Genomic DNA, 21,893 nt, shown 5'->3' with positions numbered 1-21,893 from the left:
CTTAAAAGCAGAATTGGGTTAAAGGTATTTTTCGATGCTACAGCGTCCAGGCAGTCCCCCCTGCCCCTGCCAATGTCTGTCCTTTCACAATCACATTTATACTACTTGTAAAAATATTTCTCCCTTTCCTGTTGCGGTGGGAAACACCCACCCAGACAACAGGGGAAACTGACTAAGGCTGTGTCTACACAACGAGCGAGGGGCGTGACTCCCTGCCTGCATAGATGTACTGGCATTAGATCTCATCTGAGCTAGCGCACTAAACACAGTAATGTAGCCACAGTAGCACATGTTAGCAGCCCCATGTATGTACCCATTGGGTTCTGTTGGGTTTGTACTCGGGGCTGCTAGCACGGTGCTGCTGCTGCACGGGCCATTGTGGCCACACTACTATTTTTAGTGCACTAGCTTGAAGAGAGCTAGCACGGGTGTGTCTGTGGGAGCTGGGGACCGCACCTCTTGTTCATAGCGGGGGTGTAGTCATAACATAAGAACTAGGGATCACCCAGTGAAATGAGTAGGCAGCAGATTTAAAACAACCAAAAGGAAGTATTTTCTCACACAATGCACAGTCAACCTGTGGAACTCCTTGCCAGAGGCTGTTGTGAAGGCCAAGACTATAACAGGGTTCAAAAAAGAACTAGATAAGTTCCTGGAGGACAGGACCATCAATGGCTATTAGCCAGGATGGGCAGGGATGGTGTCCCTAGCCTCTGTTTGCCAGCTGGGAATGGGCGACGGGATGGATCACTCTATGATTACCTGTTCTGTTCATTCCCTCTGGGACACCTGGCACTGGCCACTGTCGGTAGGCAGGATACTGGGCTAGATGGACCTTTGGTCTGACCCAGTATGGCCGTTCTTATGTTCTAACATGCTAGCTCAGATGAGAGCTAACACTAGTATATCTGTGTGGACTGCGTGACCTGGGAATCACACTCCTAGCTCCCACAGTAGACACAGCATTACTTACTGATTATACAAGGTAAGAGCACTGAAACTGACTATACACCAAGTTGAATGCACAATGTAAATAAACTATCTAATTGACAAAATACATACATCATTGTTTTTCTTCCAGGCTCCTTCAGGGAGTGCTGGGGTCACATTTCCAAGATTCCCTATGCAATCACAAGGGCTAGAAAAAAAATTTTTCATTGAAAGCTGTGATTCTCCCAATCAGTTGACTCCAGGTGCTGGAGCTTTCAAAAGAAACATCGGGAAACCAGTAATAAAACTGAGAGTTAGGCATGTGTGTTAGCAGAGCTGCCAACTTTGAGCATGTGAATAGTGACATCAGTGGGATTTCTCACATGCTTAAAGCTAACCACCTGCATTAGTCTGTGCAGGATCGGAGCTTTTTCATGTTACTCTGAGCAACTGCAGTTATAAAATTCCTGACAGATGTACAAGTTTTAAGCTGACAATGTCTCTGGAAAATCCTTCCCGTTTTAACAACTGGTAATGCAGCTGAGGAAGCTTGTTTTAAATTATCTGACATTTCAGATGAGTGCCTGTTTCAAGATCTTTTTCAGTGAAAATTAAATGACAGATGCCCTGATGTTCCACTCAGCAGCTTCATGCCAGAGTAGCTCTGACCTTGGACGGTGAAACGCTTTCTCTTACAGAAATCTAGTGATATAGCTTTAGGCCAACTCACAAGTGATCAGTGATCGTGAGCTCCTCAATTTTCAGGTGCCCAACCTGAGACACCTCGAAGGCCTCGATTTGCAGAGGACAAGCACTCAGTGCATTCTGAATATCAGGCCCTTCTAAGGTGTGTCAAGTTGGACACCTGAAAAATCGAGGCACTCAAAGTCCATAGAGCAAATATTGGTCTAAATCGCAGACTGCCTCATTTTTCCCGTCTGTGAAATGGGAGGAGCTCAGAGTAGAATTCTCCATTCACACTGACGTAGCTCTGGGCACTGGCCAAAGATGAGGCACTGGGGGATCAGGGTATGTCTACACTGCAGCTGGGAACAAGCCTCCCAGTCCCGGTAGCTTGCTAAAAATAACAGTATGGACTTTGTTGCTTAGGCTGGAACTTAAAATCCCAAGCTGCAACATCCACCCTACTATTTTTAGCATGCTAGCCCAAGCCCTGCTAGTATTAGTCTGTCTACCTGGGTTCTGAGGCTCACTCCCAGGTGCAGCCTAAACACACCCACAGATGTCTTATGCGTAATGCCCTGAGCAGATCCCCTCTAGATTCTGAAGCAAGGCTTTGGAGCAGAGACTCTGCTCCCAGAGAGGCCATCTCAGGTTTCACACCAAGCCAGGTGCATGCTGGGGCAGGACTTTGGGAATTTTGCGAGTGCTGGGTGGATACCCCTGCAATGCAAAAAGGAAGAGGAAAGTTTATAGTTGGGTTCCTCTCGCTATCAAATCACAGAACCTTGATTCAATGAGCTCCCACTAACTGGGCCTGGAACAGGTATTATGGTTGGGGGTGCATACGTCTCTGCTTCATATGTCACACCTGGTCTAATCTCTGGGATCGAAAACCTGCTTCCAGCCCATTTAAATATACGCTTGTCTGAATGTGGGCCGGATTCTCCTCCCACCTGCCCTGGTGTAAATCAGGAATACACCCCCACTGCAGCATACATGAGACTACAACCACAATTTCCTCCTTCCACAGAAGCTCCTTGACTTCCTCCCAATGCACCACCGTCCTCAACTCCCTGGGCTTTTTTCACTCACACTCCATAACTCCGATAAGCCTTAAGAGATGTTTTAATGTGGGGTTTTTTTCCCCCTCTCTTTTCTCTTTTAAGTTAATCCCTCTCGGTGGTTTCTGACATTGTCAAATGGCTTTTGTGTACTGTCAGAAAACCTCTTGATGTAGCTCCACAGCAGCTGCTAACAAGTTGCCCCTGGGATTCTACATCTAAGTAGGCTGTCTGCCTGCATAACCATTTCCAAATAAGTAAATCTATTAATGAGATCTCAGTGGGAGGCGGGCTGGGAGAGCCAGGGAGCAGCTCTCTGTCAGGCAACGTGCAGGGAGTGGGGGCGTCTGGCTCACCACAGCTCACTCCGATGGTGGGATTGGTTTATTTCCCCGCATTTTTCTAGCCAACAAGGTTCTGGCCCTGCCCCTGAGCTGGGCTCAGCCAAGTGATGGCAACACAACCTGGAGCCTGCTTCAAGCTGCACCGAGTCGGTGAACGTAGACACGGCAGAGAGGAGCTGCAATACGCCCAGCTGGACCTCACATGCGGCTTCCGTGTCCCCAGTGATGCCCTGGCTCACGTGTGCAGCCCACTCAGCGTGGGCTTTGGCCCATAGCTCCCAGCTGGAAGATCCCTTTGGACTGGCTCGCTCAGGTCTAAGGCGGCCTTAAGAACAAGCAAGTTGGTTGGAGGGTTGGGGTCTGCACCGTAGGCCCAGGAACTCGGAGCCCAACGCCAGCTCCCCCTCCGTGGCCGTGGGAGGGGAGTGGAAGTCAGAGCTCCCCTCCCTGCAGTCGCTCCATTGCTCAGGGCCCGACCACCGTCATCACCGCGGAGTGGAACGGGGCTGTGCAGTTCACAGGGCCGGGGGCTGCCCTTGCCCCCTGAGCTGGGTTGCAGGTGGGCGAGGTTTGAGAGGGGCTGGAGGAAGTGGTGACTGAAACAACCTGCCCTTGTGGGTAGGGCCACCTGCCGCCAGCTCTTGGGGAGCCAGGTGCTGCTGTGGGGGGCTGGAGGGGTCCTTCACTCGAGGCAACAGAGCTCTCCTGCGAACACTTCTCAGGCACCACCGTCCTTGGGCTCACGATCTGCGGGGGGAGGGAGTAGATCCAACACAGGGGCAGATCTATCTGCTTCAGCCCCAGGGAACTGCTGTGCCCAGCAGAGCAGGGAGCCGCCTGCCCAGCAGGGTGCTCGCTGCTGCCCAGGAATCCCAGACCCCATCCCCAGAGAGCTACACACATCCTGCTGAACCTGGAACCTCCCTGCCAGGGACGGGGCGGGACTTGCTCCCGAGTGCTCCAGGGAACCGCGGCTGTACTATCTACCTGCTGGTTACAGGTGGAACAGGAGGGAATTAATGTTGTCACATGCCCTGGGGAGGCCAGGCCCCTCATAGTCATGAGATCAGTTTAAAAATCATGAAATTAAAGAAATAATAATAATACCGTTCGAGTTCATTTCCTTTCCCTTCTGAGGCCATAAGGTGCACCGGGGTCCCATTTTCAATCTTTTCTCTGCAACGACAAGCGCTTGAAACTCACTTTGTCTATTAACTGAAAGCAGAGAGTTTCACATGACTCCAGGAGCTGGGGCTTTATGAAAAACACCGATTAGCACAAGAGTCCGCAGCACTGGATCAGCAAGAACAGGGGCAGGTGAGGAGATGGACTGGTACCCCATGGGCTGTGGCCGCTGGAAGACTGTACATAGCCATCAGTGCCACCAACTAGGAACTTGCGCCTCCCATCAGGAATATATTAGAGCAGAGTTGGGTTTCCTTTAGGGCCTTTCATACTTTGATGGGCACATTGATCCCTAGAGGAACCCCCCTGACGTCAGTGTAGTCACGCCAGGGATTAGCCCAGTGAGATGTCCATCAGGCAGCGGCTGGTTAGGTGGCGTATCCTGCAGCCATTGTACACCGAATCAGCAGCTCACAGATGCTTGTTCTCCCCGAGGAGGAAGAGTGTTGGCTGTGATACCTGATTTATTTATTGATTTTCTTTTGGAAAATTGCCCAGGAGTCATAAGTAGATGGGTGCTTTTCCTTCTGAGTCAGCAATGAGCCAGTGCTCCCTGCATGATGGAGCCCTGCTGCCACGGCTGCCTTTGGAATGAGACATCCAAACCCACATCCTGATCCCTGGTGGTCATCACCAATCCCATCCCATTGCTAACTCAGAGCGTGGGCGTTAGCCTCACGATTATGAGCCAAATTCTAACTTAGGTGACCACATTCCCCCTGACATTTCTATTGGCTATTGTCCTCGCTTCCTGTCCCAAACTGCCATGCAGGGTTGCTGTCCATTGGCTTTGCCCCATGCCAGATGTGATTAGAAGTATGATCATTTGTCTAATCATGGCACCTATGAGCCCAGTCTGGCCCCCATTGTGCTAGAACAAAAAGGCAGCTTCCACCCCAGAGGTGAGCAAAGTGATTCTTACATATATAGGAGCAACGCAGAACCCTCGGATAATTTATTTTCTACTAGGGTCAGTGATGTAGGCCAACAATTCCAAGAGGAGCCACTAATTCTGGTGGTCTCTATTTTGGGGGTACCCAACTTAAGACAACTCAGGCTGGCTTTCCGTGGTACTGAACACCCCCATCTCCCATTAGAATTGTGAATACTCCCCACACTTCTGAAAACCAGCTCCAAAGGTGTATCCAGGGGCGGCTCCAGGCCCCAGAATGCCAAGCGCGTGCTTGGGGCGGCAAGCCGCGGGGGGCGCTCTGCCGGTCGCCGGGAGGGCGGCAGGCAAGCAGCCTTCGGCAGCATGCCTGCAGAGGGTCCGCTGGTCCCGCGGCTCCGGTGGACCTCCCGCAGGCGTGCCTGCGGAGGGTCCGCTGGTCCCGTGGCTTTGGTGGAGCACGCCTGCGGGAGGTCCACCGAAGCCGCGGGACCAGCGCCCAGCAGAGCGCCCCCCGCGGCATGCCGCCGTGCTTGGGGTGGCAAAATGTCTAGAGCCGCCCCGGGTGTATCGAGATGGAAACCCCAAAACAGAAGTGCACAAAATCAGTGGCCACTTTGGCAAAGTGATTTGCTCCAGGTCATGCAGCAAATCCATGGCAGAGCCAGCATGAGAATCCAGGGCTCTCGATTAGCAGGGCTTTGTTCTAACCACTACACATCAGCAATGCTCTGCAGTCAACAGTAACTTTCATATGGATGTTCCCTGATCTGGGCAGAAGAGCTCTTGATCTAACACTCTATATGAGAGTTACGGTTGTGTCTAGCAGTACGGCACACAACACACACACTACTCTGCAGTGTCATCAGAGGAGTAAAGCCAGCTCTTGGGTTAGGATTTAAACCCACAATGACCCTTTGACTCCGGGCCAAAAGTATCAAATGATCCACAATGACTCTTTTAAATGGAGAATCTTTTGCCCTGAATTCACAGTGAATTTTCTGTTGTTAATTAAAAAGTGCATAGGGCTAATTGTATTGCTCCTGCTGGATTTCTGTGTAACCACAAAGGCTTCTTAATTTGGATTGATGGCATAAATCTGTTCTCCATTGAGAAAAAAAAAAGTGAACGCAACCCTCTGACATCTATCTTTCTTTCCAGAAATCCCATCTCACTGGACGTCTCCGTAGGCCACTTCCAGGAGAAATGTCTCTATCTATTACACCTGACATCCCACAGCAAAGGGAAGCGAAGTCCGTTCAGATCTAATTACTCCCCCACTTGGATTTATTACAATTATGCCAGGATTAATTGGGAAAGTAAAAAGGCTTAGTTGGGTGATCAATCTTCTCTGAGTTACTTACCTTGTCGTTGGCTAATAACTGTGACATAAAACTGCCCCTCTTTGCCGCATCTCGGAAAATGGATTTCTGTAAACCATCGCGAGGAATCTTTAAAAGGCATTTGAAAGCAGTAAGGAGACAGATTGGATTAGCAGGGGAGAAAGTGCAACCACAGCATTTTTTTTTTTAACTAGAAACCAAAAATTAAGGCTTTTTACATTTGAGGTAGAAACAGAGAGGCAGATCCTCGGCTGGTGTCACTGGGCATAGCTCCACTGATGCCAATAGAACAACAATGATTTGCGCCCACTGAGGAAGGGATCCAGATTATTTCTCCGAGTGAATTTGTTTTGTTTTAATGGTAATCGAGGATTAATGCTACCGACTACAGCCAAGTGTCCTTTATAAGATCAAATTTATACAATCTCCTCCACTCATGGCAGCCCGGTACTAGCATCACTTGCTAAAATCCGGCACACCCAACTTCTGAGTGGACACAGATCCCCGTGCCCATTGAAAACCAGCTGGTTTGTGAGTGATGCTGATGGCTGCCACGCTGGAAGCACGCTGGCAATTGGGTTTTGACATTAAAAATATCACAACTGCGAGACTTGCCACTGCTGCTCGACGCCCTAACCTCTGCATCCTCCCCCTGGCTGAGTCTCTGGGTGATCCAGACCCAAAGGAAACCCCCCAGCTTAAAAAACACCCGTATGTCCTGGGATCCTCCACTGCTCTCCTGGAGACACAACTCGGGGGGAGGAAGAAAAGGTGGTTTTAAGCCAACTTTGTGCCCGTGGGATTCTGAGCCGCTCTGGGAGAAGGTGGAGTGGCCCCAGTACAGATTGGAGGAGCCAGGGGATGCCCCACTACCCAGAGCTGCCCAGACTCTCCCTAATGGTTTGTCCCAGTAAAATTCTCCCGTGGCCCCTTAGATCAGTTCCACCGAGGCAGATAGGAGCAAGGCAGGGCACAGAAATGGTGTCAACCTGGTTATCCTGCCAGAGTCTCTCAACTTCAAAGCCCGTCGGTCGTTACCCACAGCTCGGGTGACTGTTGCCATTTCCCCCTCATATCAACGGGAGAAGTGAAGCCTGTGCAGAGGAGCCAGTACAATGCACCGGCCACTTGGGTTCCACTTTAGCCCTACTTGGAGATCTTCAATAGGCCTTAAATGGTGCAAGGCCCTTAGGACTGAATGGCTCTGACAACAGGCTCTGCACAGCTCCTACAGGTGTATATGGCAAAGCTGCCCTCTGTGGATCACCAAGGCCCAGCTGCGAAACCCGGCTGTGGCTGTCGGAGGAGATACAGAGACAGCAAGAGCAGCTGCCAGATGTGGAGATTTGCTGGAGGGTTAGGTCAGCTGCCCCAGCATCTGATGGCCAAGCTGGCAGATATCACAAAGGGAAAAAAAACTGCATTTGGGAGCCTCCGTTAAACAGAAAGACATTGAGGGTTCTGGGAAGCAGGTTTCAAGTCGAAAGAGACGAGATTAGGATTCAGCGCATGCAGGATTTGGGGTTAAACAAAAAACGAGTGAGAAAAACCAGAGGGTTTGAGAATCCCATTTATGGGCACTGGGCAAGATTTGTGAAGCTGCTGCCATGCTGAAGCTGTGCCGCTGGACCCCCCAGGACACTGGGGTCCCCTTACGAAAGGTCTGAAGCCCTCAGCAGAGCTGCGGGGCTGGAACGTGCATGGGCCCGAGGGGAGGAGATCCCTGCTCGTGGTTTTGTAGTTGCTGGAATCCGTTTCCCAGTGAAAGGCAGGAGTTCTTGGGCAGACTGCGAGGGAGATAGACGCTTTTGTGTTCAATTTTATGCAAACTGTTAATGCAGCTGTTGCCGGTCCCATTAGTGGAGGAGGGAGGAAGGCACTTAAACTACCACCTCTTAAAAGATTTTTTTTTTTTGCACTTACAGAAAAAAATCAATTTTTTGAACACTCACATGGAATAACTAGGAAATACATTATCCTACTGGTGCCAAGATAAAGGAAGCCAATGCAGGGGCGATATCACCATGCACTGCAAGCCCCTAATGCTTTTTCCTGCATTCACTATTACACGCACACACAGAGTAGGGTTTTCAGAGGGAATTAACCTCTTCCTGGCTGCTGTTGCCACTTTGAATTATAGCCTCCCTCAGCCCCCTGTCCCAGCAACAGCTCAAGGGACATCAGCACTTCCCAGCTGGCTGGGCGAGGCCAATGTGGGGTCAGTCCGCACCTTCTACTCCGTGGCTCTTCACACGCTGTTGCGAGGACCCACAGTCAACATTTCAAAAGTAGCTACTCATTTTGGGGGCCCAGGGACCTGATCTCCAGGAAGTGCCACACATGTGGCCTCTGAAAACTGGGCCCTCTAAGGGGCCCCAAGCTGGACACCCCAGAAGAGAACAGAAGCTCCCCTCATTGATTGCAGTTTCCTTGGCCCTTGGCTTGTGTGTGTCACAACTCGAACTCTGTGCTGGTCTCATACATTCTGAGAGGTAGGGCAAGAACCATCCAATGGCAGAGCCAGGTTCTTCCCCATCCCTCCCCACAGGAGGCTCCTGCTGCCCTCACTCCTTGGGGCCTTCAAAGTTGAGCTCGGAGGGGACCCCAGGGTCACGGAGGTGCCACATGTGAGGGCCCTGTCCCAGCCCTGATGTTCATCTTATTTCTTGGTTAGTTTGGCAGGAGCCCGACTCCAGGAGGCAGAGCCCCCGGAACGCTGCAGAAGGAGCCGCACGGCAGCGGGTACAGGTGAGAACTGACCACCCTTGACAGGAGATGGAGAGAACGCCCTCAGGAAACTCAGCTGCTTGGACTCATAGGCTGGAATCATCTGGCCCGTCCGTGGGGCAGGTGATGATCAGGATAGGGGCAGCCTTGGCTTTGCGAAGCTCTAGCTGTTCCTCCTCTGAGTTCGGGTGATCTGAGCTGGGCAACGGGGAGATTGTGCAGCTCCCAGCTGGGCTGAAGGGAAGGTATTTGCCCCCTCCTGTTGCCTGGGGAACATCTAGCAGAACAAGCTCTAAAACGAGGTCTGACCTCTGCCATCACTTATAGTGAGGCAGACCCCTTGCCAATACTGAACAGCACATGGTCAGAATGAAAGCAGGGAACAGGTCGTCCCAAGAACAGAGGAGACCCCAGAAAATTGGCAGTCAGTCCCTGTTCCCAGCCCAGGTGCCTGAGCAGAGACGGTGCCCAGCCCTCTTACCGGAGGTGCTATTGGCACAGAGGGAGGAAGGGGGGCTTGTGAGTCAGGCACAGCACTTAGGCAGCAGGAAACACAGGTTCTCTTCCCTGGCGAGTCATATCCTCTCCCTTTGCCCAGCTGTAGAATGGAGATCCTGTCAGTGACCCTATCTCAGAGGGATGGATTCGGAGGCAAAATGTACTGGTCCCTTGGATGGATGATGCTATAGACATGCAAAGTATTATTACTAATTAGGCCAGAACCTAATCCGATGCTGCACCCTTCTTCCCAGGCCAGTTATCCAAGAGTTACTGCAGCCTACCCCTGCAGAGGGCCTTTTGCTGAGCACGCTTTGTGTTTCTCCAAAACAACTAGGAGCTCCAGACTTCGGTCAGCAGGTTTCTCCGTCAAATACTGTGTCTGTGGTCCCTGGATGGAGCTGGCGGTGCTCTATGGGAGCCGAGAGGGAGCTGGCACCTCCAGGCTTCACTGGATTTGTCCACGGAAGAGGTGAGGAGCTCCTTTGATTCCTGGCTCTGAGAGGAAATGCCCAAGGCAGCACACTGTCTCAGTGGCATAGACCCACCCTTCATCCTGACACAGCTTTTCTCCTATTCCACTCTTAGCCAGAGCGCGTTATTTATGGTTTGTCTGGCAAAATCGCAGCAGGGCAACACACGTGGAATATGGAAAATACCGGAAAATAAGCTGGAGTGACATTTTTCAAATATTTTTGTGGCACTTGGTGTCAAGGTGAGGTAATGCCTTGGACTTTGTTTTCAGGTTCTTTTGAAACTGGTTCTATTTTAGCATGTGCCATGAGCACAGGACCACGCAAACGCTGCATCACTTTAACTTAAATCAGTTGTTACTAAAAAAAAAAAAAAAAAAAAATTAGTTATATCAGTGCAATTGCGTGTTTAGACATGGTCTTACAAAGGGTCTCCCATCCTGATTGGAGCCTCTGGGCACCACCACAATATAGATCGGAAGTAATAACGTATATTTCGAGAGAGATCATTGCAAGTCCCAGGAGGTTCAATATCATTCAGCCTTGAGCTTCAAGCTCTGTATTGTCACACCCATGCCATTCGAGAGCCCCACCCCTAAGCATTAGTCAGCCACCTGGGCAGGGCCACCCAGAGGATTCAGGGGGCCTGGGGTCTTCAGCGGCGGGTCGCAGAGCGGAAGGACCCCCCGCTGAATTGACGACGACGACCTGGAACGGAAGAAGCTCCGGGGGCCTGGGCCCCGCGAGAGTTTTCCAGGGCCCCCAGAGCGAGTGAAGGACCCCACTCCAGGGGCCCTGAAAAACTCTCGTGGGGGCCCCTGCAGGGCCCAGGGCAAATTGCCCCTCTTGCCCCCCCCCGGGCGGCCCTGCACCTGGGGGCTATACCTGCTCCCTGGGCTAGTGCACAGGGTAGCTGCACTGTCAGGATTCCCCACCTCTTCCCTTATCAGCCCCGTCCCTAATGCAGGCCCTGGCCTTGGGAGTGAGTCACCAGCCAGGGGATGTTACTTGCACCAGGCAGGAGGGAACCAGTGCTGGGAAATATCATAAGGAACAATTAATAAGTGAAATGAACAAAATGTCTTAGTGCCACCTGCTGGCCCCTCCATTTATGTCCTAATCCTGCTGTGTGTGGGCGGGGCCAGAGAAACAATCAAGCTATTAAAAAAACAACAACCCACCACTGGTCACGTGCACAGCAAAGTTTGAGGAACTTACACAGAAGCTCATTTGCTCAGTGCAGCAGCTGACGTGCAACCAAATAAACTAAATTCTGTGGGTGTTCATAGCTAGAGGCCTCCTGTAGCTTTATATGGAAAGTTGAAACCTGCAGGTGAGGTCAATTTCTGGAATGATTTTCATGCCAGTCTGGAGAAGGTCCTCGATAGACAGCCCTAAAGACTGAAGTCCCTCTCTTAGCCACGGAACAAGGACAGTGGCAGAGTGATTGTTTCCACCAGCTCAAACCAACGTGTCTCCATTCTCGTCTCGAGACAACTTTTTCACTAGGAGGGTGGTGAAGCACTGGAATGGGTTCCCTAGGGAGCTGGTGGAATCTCCTTCCTTAGAGGTTTTTAAGGTCAGGCTTGACAAAGCCCCGGCTGGGATGATTTAGCTGGGGATTGGTCCTGCTTTGAGCAGGGCAGTGGTTCCCAAACTGGGGTTCGTGAACCCCTGGGGGTTCACAAAATGTTACAGGGGGTTCTTGGGAAAAAATTCCCTAATGGCAGACAGAGCTGTCCCTAGGGACCCCGAGCAACACGGGGCCAGCAGCCAGAGCCCCTGGTCTTCCAAGACCTAAGCAGATCAAAGCAAGCATCTCTATCACATTGAGGAGATTGAAACTTCAAGGCTCCCTATAAGAAATTGAAAGGGAGGTGGATATTTTTTGCTGTTTTTAAAATTAAATAGGCAGCTAGTCTTGTTTTTTAAATTATTTTGAAGAACAAGTTTCAGCTTTGTTGTAACATCCGTTGTTTGCCTGGACTGCTCAAGACCTGAATGCTTGTGTAGGAGGAACTCTTTGAGTTGGCTTCTTAAATACCTTCCTGCTGTTTCACGTCTGATGCTCCTTGATGAAACATAGGAGCCTTGTCTTCTAACAGGTTTATTTAAAGTGCTACAAGCTACGAAAGTGAGATCTTGGAAGAGTGTTGCTGTTTTCATAATGTAATAAAATACTGTAATGATAAATATTAATTTATAATAAACAGTGTGTAATAAGCATGTCATAAAACAAATTTTATATTTCCAAGATCACTGCTTTTACACCATCAGTAACATCCACCTCTTGGAGAGGACCCATCAACTCCCAGCAGAGGAAGAAATTAGAAGGAGAAGGTGGGGCTGGATAGGACATACACTACGCAAGCAGCCAACCAACATCACCAGACAGGCACTGCAGTGGAACCCCCAAGGCAAGCGGAAAAGAGGCCGCCCAAGAAATACCTGGCGACGCGACCTTCAGGTTGATAGCAAAAAAATGGGCTATACCTGGAACCAGCTAGAGCGAATGGCCCAGGATAGAAGACTATGGAGATCTGTTGTTGGCGGCCCATACCCCGGTTGGGGTGACGGGCATGAATGAATGAATGAATGAAAGGAGAAAATCCCTGGAAATATACATTTTTAGGCGGGGGTTCGTGGGACTTGACATTTTAGTGAAAGGGGTTCATAGGTTGTTAAAGTTTGGGAACCTCTGGAGCAGGGGGTTGGACTAGATGACCTCCTGAGGTCCCTTCCCACCCTGATAGTCTATGATTCTATGAAGGGGTCATCCATTATAATCCTTGGTTTCTGCTGAGCTTGCCAGTTGCAATGGTGGGTTGGTTTGTGGCATGGATACACATCTCCTGGGAACTGGGCTGAGACCCACTTAACTTAATTCACCCAGCTGGTAACAATTCTCACTCCCTATTGAGCTGGATTTGAACCACAGACCTAGCCTCACCAGTCACTTGCCCAGGACATAGGGCTAGCGGCCAAATTTGATCTTAAACTAGAGAGGATCAGGCTAGTTTTCAATGATGCAACCAGGATGAATGTTTGCCACTGCAGTCTGACACTTGTCTGAATCCATTATCTGGGACTTCCCCCATCACCTGTCTCACCTGTGCCTGGGATTAGGAGGTGGTCAGGCCACATGCAAAACCATGGAAGTTCTCTTGACAGCATCCTATGACACCAAGCAGGTGTCAGGATCTGATGAGAGAGAGCAGAAGACCCGTTTCTGAGGATGCTCCGTATCTCCTGCCTTAGGGGATGAGGCACCAGTGTAATGAGAAATTGTTCCAAGGAATTCTCACGCCAAATGAAGTGGTCAGGACAACGCTGGAATAAAAGCAAGTTTGCACCTGGATTGCATTGTCTGGCAGAAGCAAAATACCCCCTTTAGCCTGCAACAGATGAGGCAGCATGTGAGCGTTATCCATCCCAGTGCGGGAAGTAAAGCGGATCAAACGCCCTGAAGACCCGTTCAAATCAAAAGGGATGCTGCCTCTCTGGGGATTCCATACACCCTAAGCAAGCCCTGAAGATTCCAGCTGTTTTCTCTCACTCTAAACACCTCCCACCCCTCCGTGCAACTGGTCTGATTTAATCCAGTAGTTTGGCCAAGGAGGAACTGAGTGGCCGGGAAGATAAATTGCCTTCCAGAACCCTTCAGCTGGCTGGAGAGAGGCCCCCATTGAGCTCTCTGGGGAACGATCCCTTTTCTGTGGCCTCCGTCTGCAGCTTCCACTGCAGAGGTTTCAATCCAAATCAAAAATCCATTTGCATCAAAAAGTGATGAGGGGGGGAAAAGCCCTGGGAGAAAGGAGCGAGTCAGCAGCACCGAGTGATACAACTGCCTGCCACTCTGGGGGCTGAGCCGTAGTGACAAAGGGCCACCCCTGCAGGCCGGCCCTCACCTCTCACAGGCCCAGGGCCAGATCCTCAAAGGGATTTTGGTGCCTAAGGCCTCTTGCACCCTGGGTTTAGTTGTGCCAATAAAATCATTTGCAATGATCTGAGTCCCAGTCTATCTAAAGCAATTGTACGGCCTGTGTATGAGCCCCTCACAATCTTTAGTGCCTTATTCTTATCCCTGTGAGTGGTGCTTCTCTGGCAGCCCCATTTACACGCCGATGGGTTTAGGACTTGTTATAAATGGGCCACAGAGAGGTTCAGTGACTTGCCCAAGGTGATGCAGGAAAATTTGTAGCAGGGCAGGGAACTGAACTTGGCTCACCTTAGTGTGAGGTGAGCTCCTTACCCACTGGGCCTCCCTTCCCCTCCACACCCCTTTCCAGCTGCTAGGAAACACTAGAGGAGACCAGCATTGTGAGGCACAAAGAGCCATGGTGATTAAAGACATCACCGATAAAAACCCGCTGGAGACAGGCGGCCTTCCCACCATGGCTTACAGCGTTACCGCTCACTGGGTGCAGAGGGGCAACAAGGAAGCCGTAAAGCTGTCACTTACCAGTGCGGTGTCAAGGGGCCTCGTTCTCAGTTGCAGCCAGGCCCAGTGACCGGAATAGCGCTGTTTCTCCTAAGGACAGTGCAGGCTCCATTTAGCTCAAATCCTCTGCTAGCTGCAGCACAGTCCTGTCCCCTGGCACGTTACCTACTTAGCAAGTCCCAGGGTTCACGGAAAGCCCCATTACCGAAGGTTATTCCTCATCCCCAGCCCATTAGGATAATCAAGAATCGTGTGTATTGCAAAAACCGATCTAGCATTGCGCCCCGTGTCTTTTACAGTTTTAAACAAACAGCTCTAAGGGGGAAAATGTCTACACTGTGTGCCTGCCCTGCTCTGCCAGCTGCATCTCACAAGCTGAAATAGCCAGGGATCGTTCCGGCAGAGACTTCCCCTTCCAGAGCAGTGGGTCGCAATCTTCCCAGGCTACTTTTCAGGAGTCTGATTCGTATCACAGCGCACTAGTGCTGGAAAAGTGCCCCCTTTTCTCATATTTACCATATAATTATAAAATAAATCGATTGGAATATAAATATTGTACTTAAATTTTAGTGTATAGTATATAGAGCAGTATAAACAAGCCATTGTCTGTATGAAATTGTAGTTTGTACGGACTTTGCTAGTGCGTTTTACGTAGCCGATTGTAAAACCAGGCAAATCTCTAGATGAAGACCTCTGCGTACCCCCAGGGGTGCACATACCCCTGGTTGAGAGCCCCTGTTCTAGAGCAATGCTGCTAGAGACCCCAGCCTGTACTTGATGGGAGGTACAGTGCCATCGTCTGGTGAACAGGAAACATTGCACCAGGAAGTCTTCATCTTCACACAACCTTGTTTGTGTTATAATTCCTAGGAGTACTAAGACCTCTCTCTTTTGGGTGTCAGTTTTCCAACCAAAAATGGAGTTTCCGCTTTCCACAGAGGTTCCAGACGCACTGGGGTTGGCATAGCCTGTTTTTGTGGCAGACTGATTACATTTACCACAAGGCGCTTTCGGTCACATCCTCTTGATGTCAGGGGTTCAACTCTGCATAGAGATGCAGAAGCATTTTGCTGAATCACCGTGTGTCGGGAGCAGGTGTGTCCAGTTAGCGCCAATCTAAGAGATGAAGGGCAGCCTCTCTCTGAGGCAGAGGGGACAAGGGGCTAGGGAAAAAAGCTTCGGCAGGGAAAACTCTAGGGAACAACCAAGCTTAAGGAGAAAGCTTTGGCCGAGGCTGTGGTTTTCCTGTATTCTTAGACAGATAATAGCGGCAAACCCTAGGAAGGGGATACATCTGGATTGTTTCCTGTATCCGTCACCTCCGGTCACAGCATGCTGGAAACTCGCCCTGCCTACAATCAGCCATGTGAAATCTGACCAGTCCTGCACTCATGGATCAACAGTCCAGGGCATCACCCCTGCAATCTAACATCAGCGATGAATGTGCTGCTCAGGAATGTGTGGGAAGGATAGCTGCTTACAGACCAGAGACTTCATTGCCAAAAGATCCCAAAACTGCTCCGTACGTACAGGGAGCCACCACAATCCCAAGAGTTAATGGCCAGGGCCAGGAAAGTGGAGTCCTGCTCACAAGCTACATCTGGGCAAACACTGCCTGGGCCTCCCTTCCACTCCAAGGTGAAATGCCCACTTGGGTGCAGAGTGCATCCCCCATGCTACCAGGGTGAATCAGGCCCCACGCATCTCAGTTTGAGTCTCTGCCAACCGGCTGCATCCATCTAGCTAAGGGTTATGTAGCAGTTGAATGGTGTGGCCAGATATCCATTTAGGAGTAGCTGGTTGAGACACCAAACTCATTTCACCCATGACACAAGCCAAGAGTGAAGCCTAAAGGCATGTCTACACACAAAAGTTAATCTGAAATGAGGTAGGGTATGAATTGAAAGTGGATTTAACTACTCCTGACTAACTCCACGTGTGGACGCTCTAATTCCGGAACAACAACACCAAGACAATGGGGTCCTGGTCTCTGACTACAGCCTAGGCACTACAGTAATATGAATAACATTAATAACCAAAGTGCCTCATCCCAAATTAACTTAATCCCACATTTATTCTGGAATCAGACTGTTCACACCCACAGTTAATCAGGAATAACTCTCTGTGTAGACAAGCCCTAAGACTCCAGAACTGAAAAACCAGTGCACTAACCTACTGTTCCACTCCACCTCATCCTCCGGTTCCCTGGTCTCTCAAAGCCACACTGGATCCCGCCCCAACTAAGAACTAAATCCTTGCACTCTCCCTGTTTTTAGCCACTATCCCAGGTTCACATTGTTCCCAGGAGAACATTGCTGGAGAATCCTATAGCTCCGTTAGTGTAGGTGCATGGGTGTCTGCACAAAGAGATGCAGTCTTGCATTGTGTCCTAAACATGGCCAGATAGAGTGTATGTCTACACAGCAATCAGAAGCTTTGATCCAGATTAAATCAGTTTACGTAGATCTACATGTGTTGCAGTCACCCCTCTCAATTTCAGTGTAGGCCTAGCCAGAGGCTCATCCTGATCTCCAGTAGCAGGGAGTTCCCCAGCAGAGGGCCCTCCCCAAAGACACCCAGCTCTGGCCCCCAGGACTCCCATCCTGGGGACCACCCAGCAGCTAGAGGCTTTAGAAGCTGGACGCTGCAGCTGACTGCCTCTAGCAGCCCGGGGGTCCCTTTGTAGCGGGTGTGCGCATGGGCTCCCCCTGCAGGACAGTGGTGGAGCGGGGAGTCGAGGCAAGGTGTGGCTGCCCAGCTAGGAACGTCTCGTTTTACCGCAGGGAGTGGGAAGAGAGCCAGGGAGCTGGTAGTGCGACAGGGCTCGGGGAGCCAAGACTCCATATATTGTGCTGCCTATTTAGGGCCTGTCAGGGGAAAGCACGTTCCCACACTTCTTGGCACCCTTCTGCAGCACCTTTCAATTAAATGAATTGCTCCAGTGAATTTACTCCCTGTCCATTAGGCCCATCTGACTCAGGCTCTCGCTGTCTGTCCCTTGCTCCAAGAAGGTTCATTTGTGAAATTGGTTTAAGAAAAGAAAATAAGGATTGACTGCACCAAAGCCTCCCTACCCCCACATAGTACACCGCGTCTTGCAGCCTCTGCAGGATTCACATCTTTAGCTCTCTGAGAGCAGAGCCTTGCGACACTGATGAGTGGTGGGGCTCTCTGAAATGATTCTCGTCACCAGAGGCAGAAGGGCAGGGGATGTGTACGCGATGCAGACAGTGGGGAAGCGCGCGTGTGTGTGTGTGTGTGTGTGTGTGTGTGTGTGTGAGAGACACTGTATGTGCCATAGAACATATACACACACACGGATGCAGACATGCATCTACGGCTGCAAGACAGATGATGGGCCATGTTAACCCCAACAGAGATGAATGCATGATCACTATGGTTTCAAGAGGTTATATTGTAGTCACCTTCCACTGAATTCATCCACAAAGTCAATGGAGACATACCGGGAACGAACTCTGCCCATTACAATTTATAAGGCCATGCTCCTCGCTGTCATTTATACCAGTGCAGGGTTGGTGGAAAATAGTCATGTTCCCCCCGTCCCCCACCCCACCCCAATCTAGTAGTGTTGCACTTTTTTGTGCACAGGGGTAAGGCAGTGGAGAATCAGGTTGATCTTGGGGGAAATATATATTATGCTTTTTAAGTCAAGCGGTTTCCCAGTTACATGGCTGTTAAAAAAATCCTCACTTTTCTGTGTTCATAAAGGTTTCTTTGTCAGCAGCTCAAAACCAGCTGCTCCCAGAGCTCCAGACATGTTCAGACACATAATCCTCACTGAGGAGGCAAGCCATGTACAAGGGCAAACAAATCTCGGTTAAGATCTTAAAAATGATGAACTCTGAAAACCCAGCTGTAGTCACACACGCATGACTCCGACTACAGACCTCCGTACATCCCCGGATGCATGTCAAACACACACACCTAGGACACAAAGAGGCACCAAGTCTTTCTTGGCCTTTTAAAATTATTATTATTTCTCCCTATTTTAGGCCCCAATTCAGCAGCCCACCTCTATTCCCAGCACTTAAGAATATGCTTAACTTTAGACACATGCTGCAGTATTTTTCTGAATGGGAACCTCAGTGAGTCAGAGCCCAGGAGGAAGTATGGAGGAATGGTGCCCTGCCCAGAGAGGGCCAGGGTAGGCTTGGGAAGGTTTCCAGTTTCATTGGCTCATGTTGCTCTTCCCTTCATTAGCTAACTTTAACACCCCGCTCAGACAGGCTATATAGGCCGAGGCACCTTTGTCTGCCCTTTTCACCCCACTCTGAGCACTGATCCTTATTCATAGATTTAAGGCCAGAAGGGACCAGTGAGATTACCTAGTCTGACCTCCTGTATAACACAGGCCATAGGACTTCCCTGAATTAATTCTTGCTTGAACCAGAACATCTCTTTTAGAAAGGCATCCCAATCTCGATTGAAAAATGGTTAGCGATGGAGAATGCACAACCACCCTCCCTAAATTGTTCCAATAGTTAATTGCCCTCACTGTTGAAAACGTGCGCCTTATTTCCAGTTTGAATTTGTCTAGCTTCAGTCTCCAACCTTTGGATCTTGTTATATTGGGTCTGCTAGATTGAAGAGCCCTCTGTTATAAAATTTCTGTTCCCCATGTAGATCCATAAGGACTGTGATCAAGTCACCTCCGAACCTCCTCCTGGTTCAGCTAAACAGATTGACCTCCTTGGGTTTATCACAGTCAGGCATGTTTTCCACTCCTTTAATCATTCTCGTGGCTCTTCTCTGAACCTGCTCTAATTTATCAACATCCTGCTTGACTGCTGAGCAGCAGAACTGGACACAGTATTCTAGCAGCAGTCACACCAATGCCAGATAGTCTCCTACTCAGTAGTCCCATGTTTGTTAATCTAAGGATTGCATCAACCCTTTAGGCCACAACACTGAACTGGAAGCTCATGTTCAGCTGATTATCCACCATGACGCCCCAAGTCCTTTTCTGAGTCACTGCTTCCCTAGATAGAGTCCTCAAAGAATAGTCTACATTCTCTGTTTGTAGATGTTCAACTTTACACATGGCCCTATCAAAAGGCACCCTGTTTGCCTGGGCCCAGCTTACCAAATGATCCAGATCATTGTACCAATCAGTAACCGGCCCTCTTCGTTATTATGTTATTTACCCCTCCTTCAATTTTTGGGTCATCTGTGAACTTGGTCAGTGATGATTTTATGTTTTCGTCCAGGTCACTGTTAAAAGTGATAAATAGTGTAAGGCCAAGAACTGACCCCTGGGGATCGCTACAAAACACACCCAAGCATTAGAAACTAGAGGCCATGTTTTGAAGCTTGTGGTCAGAGCTGAATTCATCCCACTAGGTCACAAACCTTAAAGATCACATCACCCTAGTTTCTGAAATACTTCTCCCCACTCCATTTCAATGCTGGCATGACTTTAGTAGTCGGCCTTGAACGAGCTGCTGTACCTTGAAACCAATACATTACACCATTCAAAAGCAGCTAGGAACCCGCCCCCCACCACAGCTTTCCAGGCCCAAGAAATGATCATCTCCAACTCTAGCGGTTTGTGAGCCATTGGTTGCTGAAGCGGAGGTCGAGGATAAGAAGAGGGGTCAGAATGGTGCCTACATTTTGAGACTAAACTTTGCCGGGCATTGGTCCTGGACCCACAAGTCAGAAAGAAAATGTTACATTTCTTGCCTGCAACAGCCAGAAATAATGAATTGGCATAGGAAACTTCCTAGAGGTTTTTAAGGCCCAGCTTGACCAAGCCCTGGCTGGGATGATTTAGTTGGGTTGGTCCTGCTTTGAGCAGTGAGTTGGACTAGATGACCTTCTGAGGTCTCCTCCAACCCTAATCTTCTATGAAAAAGCAGACCTGCTCCTCTCACGTTGAGGTCTGCTGACAGAGGTCTTGGCATGAGTTTCGCCCTGTCTGGCCAAGCCTAGACAAAGATCTCTCAGTGCAAAGTTTTTCCACCTCTGTCTCACGTTTTCTTTGCTGATGAGAATGTCAGAAGACTGGTCCCTGGGAAGATCTGACTCCCACTTTCAGAGGAAGTGGGTTTTACTAAGTGCTTTCCTTGGGTCAGCTAATGGCATAGTCATTACCCGCCCCCCCCACACACACACACATAGGTGCTGGAACTAGGGTGCTGTAGCACCCCTGGCTTGAAATGGTTCCCATCATATCCAGGGTTTACAGTTTGGTTCAATGGCTCTCAGCACCTCCACTATATAAATTGTTCCAGCCCCCCGCTCCTCCCAAAAAATTGGAAGAAAAATCGAGGCTGAGCCTGAATTAATATGGCTAAAGTAAAAGGCTGGCTTGAGACTCTGGCAGCTTTAAGGCATCTATGAAATGAAATGCAATAAAACTTTATCAAGAGGACCTCAAAGACAATGCCAAGAAGCAGTAGATAGATGTTACTCACACGGATGGAGATACTGACCCGCCATCATATTGCTATTTCACCAAGGAAGAAACGAGGATCCCAGAGAAGAGACCAGTCAAGTAACTAATGCACTGACCTGATGGCATCCAGGAAGCCTACAGAAAGGAGAAAGGGGAAGATTGTACGAGGGCTGCTTAGCCTCAATTCACCTGCTTAGCACACCTGGAGATACCAAATCAAACAGATCCCAGGAGGGAAGGTTTTATTAACACAGAGATTCTGTCCCAGTACATGCACAGGAGAGGACCTCCCTTCCACGCCTCACTCTGAAGCTTCCTCAGATAACAGAAATGTCTTTCATCCAGCTATTCCTTAACCCCGTAGCTCCCACTTTGCTGAGGAAATGGCTTACCCTATATATCCTGCTTCCTCTCCCAGCAGGCCTCACTCTCAATCATATGCCCCCACCAGGGAATGTGGTGAACACCTGGCCTAAGACCATGTAATAGGAATGCTGGGCCTGGCCAGAGCCTTAAAGGCCCAGTGGTCCGTGACAAAGACTTTCTGCAGTGCACTGGATGGTCACAAGGCTTCACTGGGTTAAGTATTGGTGGGTGCAGGAAAGTAGTTATTTCTTTTTGGTTACAGGAATTCACTGCAATGGAATCCATTGGCCAAAGAGCATGCAAAGAACAGCAAGCGGCTGATCAGTGATTCCCAAGGAACTGGGACTGTGGGAGGAGTAGGGTTGTAGCAACAGGCCAGGTAGGAGGTTGGGTGTGGAGTGGTGTGTCCAGCAGGTCCAAAGTGAATTCAAAAGGCACAACTGCATTCACTGATGAGTTAATTCAGCTACAGCTTGCTGATGAAACCTGCCCCCAAAGCTCCACCCATACAACTTCCCACCAGGCAGGATACCA

At 49.8% G+C, this 21,893-nt stretch overlaps 1 protein-coding gene across 4 annotated transcripts in view; it reads right to left on the bottom strand.

Annotated features, from left to right (window-relative positions):
* Positions 1 to 21,128, bottom strand: part of AGRN (agrin) — a 244,154-nt gene extending 223,026 nt beyond the window's left edge. Inside the window, exons 1-6 of one of the 4 annotated variants that reach the window (XM_039509023.1) lie at positions 21,013 to 21,128; positions 19,680 to 19,807; positions 14,597 to 14,665; positions 13,245 to 13,464; positions 6,458 to 6,544; positions 4,127 to 4,195 (exon numbers count right to left, since the gene is read on the bottom strand). The gene's annotated coding sequence lies outside the window, so the exon portion shown is untranslated. The remainder of the gene's footprint in view (positions 1 to 4,126; positions 4,196 to 6,457; positions 6,545 to 13,244; positions 13,465 to 14,596; positions 14,666 to 19,679; positions 19,808 to 21,012) is intronic. The other 3 variants (XM_039509024.1, XM_039509025.1, XM_039509026.1) reach the window with 3 other exon arrangements.
* Positions 21,129 to 21,893: the final 765 nt, after the last annotated feature.

This window comes from Mauremys reevesii, linkage group 21 (genome assembly GCF_016161935.1).
Source record: "Mauremys reevesii isolate NIE-2019 linkage group 21, ASM1616193v1, whole genome shotgun sequence".
Taxonomy (NCBI): Eukaryota; Metazoa; Chordata; order Testudines; family Geoemydidae; genus Mauremys; species Mauremys reevesii.
This window is presented reverse-complemented; position numbering and strand designations above follow the sequence as displayed.